Below are 12077 nucleotides of genomic sequence, written 5' to 3'. Positions count from 1 at the left end.
CATGGATGCAGCTCTGAGCAACCTAATCTGGTTAAAGATGTCCCTGCTCACTGAAGAAGAGCTGGAACTAGATGACTTTTCAAGGTCCCCTCTAACCATTCTATATTTCTACACCTTCTTTGCTGATTATAGTGCTATAGTGTTGGGTATTTCTGCACACTTTTAGTAAAGATTTATATCTTTTCATTTACCGCCATGAAACAGATGTCTAAGTACAAGGGAAATGCACGCTAGAGGTGATACAGAAAGAGTTCTCCTAGTCCACATATATTCTGCCCACGGTGTAATGCACACATGAATTTTGATAATAATTGTTTTTTCATGTTTGTCAGGAGAAATATGATGTAAAAAACATCTATGGAAAAAGAAAGATGAGTGGCAGAACACAAAACTCTTTTCTTGATTGCAGTAAAAGATTTAGCTTATCCCGTCACCATTTAATTTTGCCAAAAATGCCAAAAGTCACTATGTAAATTATCCTCAAGAAGAATTGTCCTAAGCCTAAAGTTTGAAGTGATTCTTTTTCTGTTTTGATACATCATTATCTATTAATATTTAGTATCTGCCTACTGTGATTTTGAAATAGATTATTTTTTTCATAGGTAGCTTTTATCCATAAACTGATTTTACTGGTTTACCAGTATTTTGCAAGCTCAAAGTCTTATTTTTCAAATTTAAAAATATAAAATATATACTAAAACTAAAATCTAAGCCTAACTCCCTTATAACCCACTTTAAAACTGCTCTGTTGTCTTTTCTTTTTCAACAAATAAATAATTATTTGATAACCTGAAACTGTTCCAGTGTGTCTTTTTCTCTCCTAACCCTAACCTGTATTCTGTTGATTAAGGTGGTCTCACAGAAAAGGGGAAAACTGTCTCAGATCCTGATATATTAAAATGATTTTTTTTTGCCTCCCACAAGTGGGGAAAAACCCCAACATTGCTTTTGTGAGGGAATTAAAATATCCACTACCACATATTGTAAAAGTCTTTCTGTCATTCATTGGAAATGGTATAAAAGCATCCTCTAAATTGGTCCCCTAAGAAAAGACAGCTGAAAAGATGCCTGGTTTGGCAATCCTGCAGGAGATAGTTTTCAGTGTAGGTGAAAGCTATGCAGTGTTATCCAGCCATCCAGTCCCTGCAGGGTGGCAGAAGCAGGTCAGTGGCAGAAGTTCACATGGTACATGAATTGCAAGATTATGTCTCTGCAAAGCTGAAGAAGTTGCTTTTACCTGAGTGGAAGATTTTTACATTAAGCACCTTTTGGTATTAGACATTACTGCCTCAGATAATGGAGAGAGACATTATCTGCCCACCTTGCAGGGACTGTGGGGAAAATCCATGCCTTAAAAATTGCGAGGTTCTGAGTCCAACACATAAACAGTTGCTTGCCTCACTTTCTAGGACAACACACTGTGTTCAGGACCTATGAGAAGATGCTTAGTCTAAACAGATGGACAATGCAAAATAAGAGGCTGGAAAATTTACAGATGACACAGAAATATTCTGAGGAATGAAGCCAACATTTTCAAGTGTAAATTTTCAGAAAGCATGCACACAGTGAGAGAAGCACCTTTGAAGGAAGCTGCTCAGAAGTGTTAATTCCACCAGTGCAGACTGCCCTTGATTATTTATTTCAGATTTAATTTTATTTTTAGGACTTAAGTGAGCATTCAAGCTTGAAAATGTTTGCCTGTTGCTCAATTTAATGTTCCAAACTAGGAGTAAGGTAGGTCAAGCAAGTCATGCCATGATTATGAGTCAGTCAGCCTGACTCCCAGTTATCAAGACAATTTTCATTATCTAAAGAAGAATTAGAGCATCCAGCACTTGTTACTCATGGGCATCAACTCATCATTTTGGACAAAAGTTTGTTCCAGCAGAACAGCAAACATAACAGTCTGTTGATGAAGAAAACACTTTACCGCAAGATTCTCTTTCCCTTCATTTAGTGTTCTTATTTTGCTCTATTTAGTTTATCTTTTCCATTATTCTCATTCTATTTTTTATCTCATTTAACCTCCTCCTAAAATTGTATTTCCAAATAAGTCTCCTATTTCTCTAATCCTCACTCAGTAACTCCTACAATCTGTAAATAAGGCTTTGGAATCAGTGTACTGAAATTCTTCTGTGATTGACAAGTGAATGGATAAAGTGCATTCAGATTTCTGAAGGTGGTATTTCCTACCTATGACTGACAGAATGAGTTCAGGCCAGATGACTTTACCTTCCTCTCATTTTTTTTTCTTCTTTTAACCTAGCCCAGATCTTTATTTTTACTCAATGCCTTACAGGACTAAAATTTCTCGTTTCTCTTCTCTTCCTCCTCCTGTTCTCTTTCCCAGTGATGTATTCACAACCTTATCTTTCAGCTTTCCTTTTTTCCCTCTTTAAGAAAAATATCAATTTAACTTACACTATTTCTTTATGGTTTTTATGCATATTTAAGAAACAAAGCACTCTGATGGTGCAAGGAAGGACTTTTTAAAATTGAATACAGTCATACAATTTCAAAAATTGATGGCAAAGAATCATACAGTATTTCACTTAGTTTATGTAGTTCACAAAATAATGTTACGCATTTCAGAACATGTATCAAAGCATCTGGTTATATATGTACACAGTGAATAGATATATACCCATATGGAAGGATGGGCAGGTATGTGTGTCTGTCAAAAACAAGATTATGAATATAAAATAGGAGTCTGTCATAGATAAAGGCCACAAATGACTGAACTTTTGTTTTCCAAAAAGCAGCTGGTTTATGATTAATTTCTGCATTTATTCCAGTAAAATAGAGTGGTTATTAATTTCTACCCATAAATTAATGCCTTTGAGCCCTCTTTTTCTGCACAGGTCATATGGCAGTGCATTATTTTTTTTGAAAAGAAGATAAAGGTATAAAAAACAAGAAGATGTCAATATTTTACCAAATTTGGAACAGTTTTGCTATTGCTAAGGGTAAATTCCATGTACTTTCAGCAGAATTTGTCCTGCAGAGTTATGGATTCAGTCCCAGTATTTCCAGTGTTTCACCATGAGAGAGGACAGTGCACTTGTAAATAATGCCATCTAATTAAACCCAAGACATTTCTTAAATCATAGCATATTTGAAGAGCACTTAATTTTCTATGCAAAGTATTATGAACACATGATCTTTGAAATTTATTCCCAAAGTAAATTTGGAGACAGACAATCATATCTTTTTGTGGAAAGAACAAATTTTTTCTAAATGCTATATCTTCTATTTTAAAGCCTTGACAGTATGTTTAGAATAACTACATGTCAGACAGTTATTTAAAGGAGAATGAGAAATTAGCAGTGTGTAATTCAGGAAGGAACCAGAATACCACTGAGTTTGGAAATCCAGAGAAGAAAGCCCCGCTTCCCAGCCAAGCTTTGTCTCATTCATGATTGCTACACAGCAGCAGTACTCCTTCTCCTGAGCAGTAGAACAGACTTTTATGGAACAGTTGGTTGAAGAGGCATTTTCACCTTGCCCTAGCTTACGACGAAGAAAGAAGAGTTTATTTGAAACTACTTGTGGAGCAGTTTGAAAAACTTCCCGTGTTGTTTTTCTCAATCCTCTGTGGATCTTGGGCAAGCAAATTGGAGGATGGCTTTAGAAAATGCCAGTATAGCACAGACAGAACATGCATTCTCTTGGTGGAAGAATCCCAAGAGGAGCAGCAGAGCTGACATCTGAAACACATTGGTTATTAAACAACACTTCAAGGAGTGTAACAGAAGTGGATTTCCCAGCCATGCCTCAGCTAACAAAGATGAAGTGCAGTACCTACTGTACTTAGTAACTCTGCTGGAAAGTTAATTATTGAGATCATATGGAAAACAATCCCATTTGCTGATAGCTTTTCAGATCACTGAGTTTTTTTTCCCCAATTAAATTCTGTTGAAACAACCCTTTAAATTTCAAGAACTAAAGTGTGATCACTAGTAATAATTAGAGAGCCCTGCCAGAGATTCATCATACTATTAAATTCTGCTGAAGATTTCTGAAAATCTACACATCTGAGAAGTATTTCAGCCATAGTAAACTGGATATTTGAAAATCTTTTCATTTTAATGAAATTAGTTCTTGTTATAATGTAGAAAAATAATGTAAATGCTACCACTCCTCTCCAGCAACAGTGCAACCACTTCAGTAACATGGATCCTGTGTTGCAACTTCTCTAAGAAATTAAGGAATAGGAGTTAAAAGGAATAGGAGACAAACACAAGGGAGAACAGAGATATTTTGTGATTCTCATTCTTCATGGGTTAATTCAGATCTCTTTCTTTAAGAAATTATAAATTTTTTTATTTAACATTATTTTTATTATTTTCTATCACTTTTGCACTGATGCTCTTTTGCAGAAATGAAAATATTTTGGACTTGTACTGATGTAATTTGAGGCAGAATGAAGCCCTAGAATTAGAGGGAGGGCAAGTAGCTGAGAAAGCCATAGCCAATACTTTCTAGCAGAAGTTGGATCAGATAATTTTAACTTGCCAGTTAAAATGTGTTTAAACAAAACCAGTTGTTTAGGATGACCAGATATTTAGTTTCCATACTAAAAATCTGGCTGAATCTGAAAGCCTTTAGAAAAAATTAGCAATAATACTTTGGTTATTTGCAAGAAGGAAATAAGGAAATCCAGATTGTTTTATACATAATAATAAAAAAAAAATCTGAGGTCTTTTCTTGACAATATTTTAGCCCAATCTCACACTTCCTCTCTTCCTTTATGACATGGTTTTGAACTTGAGCAAGATATGGACATTTAAAGACTGAACTCGTCCTTGTGAAATACCATCTTAAATGGCCATATTATAAACTTTAAAGTCCCACTGACACATACCCAGAGAGACTTGTGAAAGAGAAGTCAAAATCCTTAGAAATTCCGTACTCACTGAATACATTTGAACTATACAAGACTTGTAGTGATGAGTAACCTGTTCCTATACTATATTCACAATGTGAATGATTTAACACACACACATTTAGATTTTTTTTTCATTTTCCTGGCTGTCTCAGCTGTTCTGCCTGGGACAAGAAGTGAAAACTGCAACCATAGAACCTGAGGTTTTTTTAAGTATTAAGCACTCACACTGTAACACTTGTTAGAGGAACCTCTGCTCTAGACATATGGCTTACTAAAAATACTACCTTATTTGAAAAATGAGGCCTCTGTCTTCTTGGTTAGATACATGAAATTAATGGATCCCTTTGACCTTAACCTCTCCATACTTCAGCTTCCTTCACATCAGATAAGGGTAAAATATTCCATCATTTCACATGGCATAAAGTAATAAATCAATGCATTTTGTGGTGCTTCCAGATGCAAGTGATACATCTCATAGAAAAATCTGTGAGAAAGGCAATGATTCAGAGAAGAATTTCAATAGTATGCACTGTCAGCTGTAATGAATTAGGTAATATTTTAAATATGTGCTTCTGTGTCATAATACATAAGCATTGCTATGCCAAATAAAGACTGTAGATGCATTTTTCATTTTGGCACTTACAAACTTTTCAGTGCTTGGTTTCTCAACCTTACTCACATTTTTATATTTGTGCATATGCCTGTAGTTTTTAGAACAGTGGATTTTGCTTCTGCAGCACTATAAGTCTGTAGTTAATGTCAAGTTCTACAGACTCCGGATAGAAAAGGACTTACTTCTGAGTGCCAGAATTGTTTTTCCTTGTAATTATTATTAATCACTACTGAGAGTATTTTGCATTTACAGTTTTTCTCACTGTATGACCTGCCTTGCATGTTTGTAACTCCTGTGTGAGCTAAAGAGACATTGAAGAGATAAAGTCCCTTACTGTTCTGCAACCTAATCTTTCAGCTGCTGACCATCAGGAAAAATGAATTATCAACACACTAATGGAGAAAGGGTTCACTCTCACTACAGCCTATGAAATCACATAAATGAACAGCAGAACACATAACAATTTATCATTTCTTGCCATTTCACCTCTAAAGGACATTTTTACTGCCCAATTTGTTTTAGCATCACTTGACTTTGAAGGTTAGAAATTTTTGTCTGTGCTACATGGCCTCAGACTTCATAGCATTTTTAACTGTTGCCAGCTAAAATCAGCCATATACGTATGTCCTTGATGGTAAATCCAGAGACATGAATGGAGTTAGCAGGAATGTGAATGGAAATAGCAGGAATGTATTTTCAACTTAGTTTTGCCAATGGCTTACTTGTACGAGGGCTTTCAATTAATAAAGGAATAGATTCACCTCATCAGAAAGTGCCATATTTACAAAAACAGTGTCCAAAGTCACAGCTTGATGCTTCAACTAGAATTGGAATGCACTAGAAACTGCAGTATTCAATATCTTAGAGTTGATAGAAAATTATATATTCACTTCAATACCAGAGCTAAAGCCAACACAGAAAAACACCAAAAGTAACAGATGCTGTGGCAAATTTTGCATGGAAGAAGAACTGTTGTTTTATTTGTATGCTGTTCAAGGAAGCAGATTTCTAGAAACAGCCTTTTAAAAAGTGCATAGCCAAAAAGACTGAGTCTCAACAAAATGACAGCAAGTAGGTCACCAAGAAAACAACAACACAACAAAAATAAAACAGAAATAATCCTGAAGAGGAAACCTACATACAAAAAAACCCCAACAAACAAACAAAATAAAAAACCTCACTCAGGGATCTAGCTGAAACAATCATTTAAATCCTAATGAAAAAGAAAAAAAACAGGTTAGACAAAATAATTTCTCTAAGAGAGGTCAGTATAAATCCAGATCAACAAAGATTAAAATAGAAACAGGAGAAGTTCACCATAGCAAATCACTTTTACAAAGCAAAAATCCTTTACCTCAGTGTTAAATGAGAGATAAAATAAATGCATGCAGAGAAAATCATATAAAAGGATAACTGCAACCTTTGGCGCAATATATGAAAGTTAAGCCTGGAATACTATCCATATTTTAGAAAATGTAAAGATCAAACACATGAAGAGAAGATAAAACTTTTGATGAATCCCATATGTTAGAAATATCCCAAAATCCTAGACAGAAACAGAGTCCTGTGTGCAGAGAAACTATTCTAAGCAATGCAGTAAGAGCAAGATACAGATTGAACTTGTTTTATTCATTGGAGCTTTCCACAATAAAAATTATGGGGTTTTTCAATAGATTTACTTTCCTGCTTCAAATTTATCCATAGTAAAGGTCACACAAATTATGGGTGTTATGATAGCATGCAAATACATGTGTAGTAGGCATTAATTAGACATAGTAAGCTTCTCAGGAACAAATAAAACACCACAACAAAAGAACAGCTTTTAAACATTACATCCTAAACTTGCAAGAAGTCCAAATTCATTTGACTGTGCGCTGCATTGTGGTCCCATATTATATCAGTAATGGCAATGTTTTAAACTTTACTACAAAATGCATAGAAACCAATCGCGCTACAGCTAGAAGAGAGTTTGCATCACACATTTCAAACATCAAACCAAAAATGTTCTATTTTGTCTCCTTCTAAATGCTTAATCAGAATTCCCAAAAGACAAAAGGAGCTTTAAAAATACATGGAAAGATAACAGGACCATGCCATCAGCATTGTTCTCCATAAATTCCCTATAAATACCAACCAGACAAATGTGCTGTTGCAGACCTGACGTGATCACATTTCTAATCTGCCTGAACTTTTCCAAACCTTCCTCCAGAGATACAAATTGTTTCATTTTGTCAGAATATTATACAAAAACTGTTTCTCCTTTAATTTTTTCTATTTAATATCTAAATAAGATAATGATCATGATTCCATCAAGTAAGCATAAAAATGTTTGCAACTCTAAATAGCTGCCATCTTGACTTCAGTTAATGAGAAGGCCCCTTAATATGGTACAGAATTAACAGAAGGCATGTAAGTGATAACGAATGTAAACAGCACTGGACCAGCTCAGCTCATGGCATAACAAATACTTGTAGGACCTACCTCTAACATGAACTTCAGAAACAGACTTCCTAACAGGTTTCTGCCCCATTCTTCTCCTTTTTTAAATAATAATTTTCTATTTACATCCTACTGACTTAAATTCCAAGGCTCTGTCTCACTAAGCTCTGACCACAGGACAAAACCTCCACTGCACAAAATTTCCCTTGAGTCTTCAAAATTAATTCAGGGACATAGCATGGATAGTCTACTCTTTCAGTTACTCAGTGATTTATTAAAAGTATGCTGGTCTTAAAATATATCAGTATTTTCTTCTCCCTCAGCATACAAATGATTCAGCCTTATCTAGGGGCATGGAGACCTTACTTAGGAGTAAGGAAGAGGAATACAAGACATATACAAGCACTGGTATGTGAAAGAGAACTTTAAGCTAACTTGGGCAAGTTCACCAGCTGTCAATACTTCACTTCACTGTCCCAAAGGCCAGTACTAAGAATTTAATTTGATTATGGACATTGGGTTGAAAGAGCAGTTATAGCTGGATTCTAGGCTTTTCCAGCCACTAACAAAGGTTTAGGAGGTCTTTGCTACAGATTGCTCACCTACATTAGCATTTAAGCAGGTAGAGAATATAAATACATGGAAAAAATTGCTGAGCTTTTAGAATACTCTCTGCTTTTGTAGTTTTAGAATGTTAAATAAGTGATTTGATTTCCTTTCACCAAAGAAGAAAGAAGGTTAGCTTCAACATGGCATTTTTACACACATTAACAGTTGTTTCTTCTAGTAAAATCTCATGGATTTAAAAAATTCTCAATAAGGAAGTTTCTAACTTTCTTGTTAATTTAGCCTATTCCTCTATTAATAAAATATTAGCAATGTTAAAATATTTCTTTAAATATGTATTGGAACAAAACCAGCTCTCTGTGAATATCAATATTTGTTAATTTCTATCATTTACTTGCAATTAGCAGATAGCAAAATCATTGGGTTGTTTTGTAATCATATGAGAGTACAAATTTACTTAATCCTCATGGATATCAAAAAGGAAATTTACCCACTTTTTTTTTAAACTTCATGTTTTTATCCTAATTTTCCATTATTTCTCTTGACAATCTGCACAGCTGAATTGAATCTCTCTTTGCCTTTCTCATCTCAGGTCTCCAAATCACTAGACAGTGGCAAAAGGTGCTTGTCAATTATTAACAGGGAGTTGTCTGTACTTGTTTTACATTTTACATGTGCTGCATAAGTTGCATTAATGGCATCTTAAATGGCATTTTGCAGAAATTAAGAAGCTATCATTTTCTTAACTATATTTTCCCAGTCATAACCATGGAAGAGTTAAAACCAGTAATTAGTCTGGTGCTGACTCACTCCTCATTGCCTCTGAAGACACTTGTGTTAAATCAGTATAAACATACGTTTAAAAGGTATTTTAATAATGAACTGAGCAGTAATGCATTGATTTTAATTTCAGTTCAAAAGGTTTGCAAATCAAAACTGCAAACAACTTTTTCCATAATTTTAAGAGGGGAATAAAACAGGTTGTAATGTAATTTTGTTGCTATGTTCAAATGAGAGAAAGTATCTTGCCAAATATGAAGAGTTTTCACTGAATCAAAAAGCTTTTTCTGTAGAAAACATAAAATTATATCTTTTAAATACTGTTCTGCAATGTCTCTTTAGCAAAGGTGGGTTGCAGCTGTCTGTTCTAGTAACAGAATCTACTAGTTTGGTAGGAGCTCAAACTGGTTCTAAGTCAATCTGCTTCTGTCAACTATTTCTACAGCATTTTACCCCAGTTCATCCAAAATACATGAAAAAATACTTTTCTTTTTTTTCCTACTTCTTCTTCTTCCAAGTCAGTATTTGCCAGGAAATAATTCCAGGCCAAATTGCTCCAAGCCAAACACCATAGCTCTTAGTGGCAAATAGGCTAGAGAAGATTTTTCTAAGAATTTTCTTCTATTAAGTTTTGGAATGGTATCTCCCTTTGCAAAGAGCAAATAACACTGGAAAATTTAGGTTCTCCACTCCTTTGTGCAGTGTCTTTTTTAACCTACAACAAAACAAAGGAGAAACAGAAAAATAATATCTGAGATGGTCATTTGCAAGCAAAATGCAGACATGCTAGAAGTGCACTGAATTTTCTACTAGTGCAATTTTTTTGGAAGACCTGGTTTTTTTGGTTTGTTTTTGGTTTTTTTTTTTTGTTTTTTTTTTTCTCTTAATGAATCTAACCAACTCACTATGTCTCTACCCTCTTCTAAAAATAACTCAGTATTGTAACAACCACCTTCTGGCTCTCTCTGGTAAATGGCCTATCAGCTAATTTTGTAGAGTTAAAATTAGAGGCCAAAAAGCTTTACTCATTGTGGCAAAAAAAATTAAAAAAAAAAAAAAGGCAAAAACAGAAAAGAAAAGAAGAAAAAAAAAGAGCACAGCTTCACAGGTTTTCAACATAACTTTGTTTATTTTTATATGTAAGAAGACATAAATTACATGAAGCCAAGCCTGTGTCTGCGAGTCTTCAGTCCCCAAAATACCAGGAGCATTACAATCATAGAAACAGGAGTCTGTAGAGGCCATCCCAATTTAGCTGAAGTATTGCTCTCCTGACACTGTCATCCCATAAACACAAAGCTCTTCCTATTCTCAGCTCCCACTCGCAGTTTATAAATAGCTGTGGTGCGTTGTGCAAAAACAAGTTGCAAACAACATGAAAGAAGCCAGCAGTTGGGAACAACCTACTTTTTTCCTGGGGTCTAATTGCTGTTTGTACTGCTGCAATGACCAGAGTCAAAGCACTTCAGTGTCCTGTGTGCTTTATAAATTAACTATGTCCTTTCCCTCTTTTACAGGATTTTGCGTCATTAAATTGTGGCCATTAATATAAGTTGATCATAGAGCAGTTGAAATTAAAAACAATTTTCCTTATTTTTTTCTCCATACTACCACTCCATGATTCTCCAGGCAACATTTCTGACTGCCACAGAGACAGGAAGCGAACGTTTGGCGGGATGAAAGCAAAGGAGTACATATTGTCACTACAGCAATTAGGAGGTACCCTATGGCCCCTGTGGCAGCAGGAGCACAAAGAGGACCTACCAGTCACAGGCACTGGCACACAGCCCATGTCGTCCGGGCTGCCCCAGGAAGGGCGTTATCAAATTGGACTTTGTCTGGCCAAGACTTGTGGGACAAAGAGCAATTTGTATAGGAAGCAATGATATTGAAAATCCCAGTAGAGAAATGCTGGACTTGTGCCAGTCAGTGTATTCAGAGCATTGGGAACTTTCATAGTAGTAAGTTTCCCCTCGCAAGGGAATTGCCCTACACATGTACTCCTCTGCTTTTATTTTTTCACAGAGACGCTATTAACCTTGCAAAAATCCAGTAAGGCTCTAGTCAGACATTTCTTCCCCCAGAAGTTCAACCAGGTCTGCTCTTAAGACTGAACAGCACCTGTTTTTCCACTAGTTTGCTCCTGTGCCCTCCCTGTTCCTGGTATTTTCAAGTGGACACCCTTAGCCTAAAACCTCATTGCATCCTCTATTTAAAGAAGATCTGAAAAGAGACCCAATAAAAATATTCAAACAGCTGGTCCCAGGAGCAGCTTTCAAAACTGAGGGTTTGGCAACCACATGACATATATAGCACATAGCAGTATGTAAGTGACTAAGAATGACAACACAACGTGATACCCGGCTGCCCAGACCATAAAAAATCCTAGGATAGTGACATGTCTGAAATCCATCCTGTCCAGAAATGTTGTGTGTCATGCCAGACAACATGCCAGACAGGCACTCCTGCCCCTTCACAATCCACAGCCATCAATCCTAGCTTGAGATACAGCTGGAGCTGTATTTATTCCTTTCCTTCTACACTGCAATGATGCGGGTCCTGCATAACTGCCTTGATGTTAATATTCTGCTAAAGGAGGGAATGTCTTAGGTATATATCTGCCTTCAGACTTATATATATATTTTTTTTTCTATTTTCTTGAGAATTTCCTAATTGACAAGCTAACTGTAGATGGTAAAAAAGGTTCCAGAAAGAATTTTAAGAATTCTAATAAGGTTTCAGAAAGAATATCTAAATATTAAAAAGGAGGAATAGAGGTAATGAGGAATT

This window comes from Onychostruthus taczanowskii, unplaced genomic scaffold (genome assembly GCF_017590055.1).
Source record: "Onychostruthus taczanowskii isolate IOZ18803 unplaced genomic scaffold, ASM1759005v1 scaffold33, whole genome shotgun sequence".
Classification (NCBI taxonomy): Eukaryota; Metazoa; Chordata; class Aves; order Passeriformes; family Passeridae; genus Onychostruthus; species Onychostruthus taczanowskii.
Note: the sequence above shows the minus strand (reverse complement) of the source record.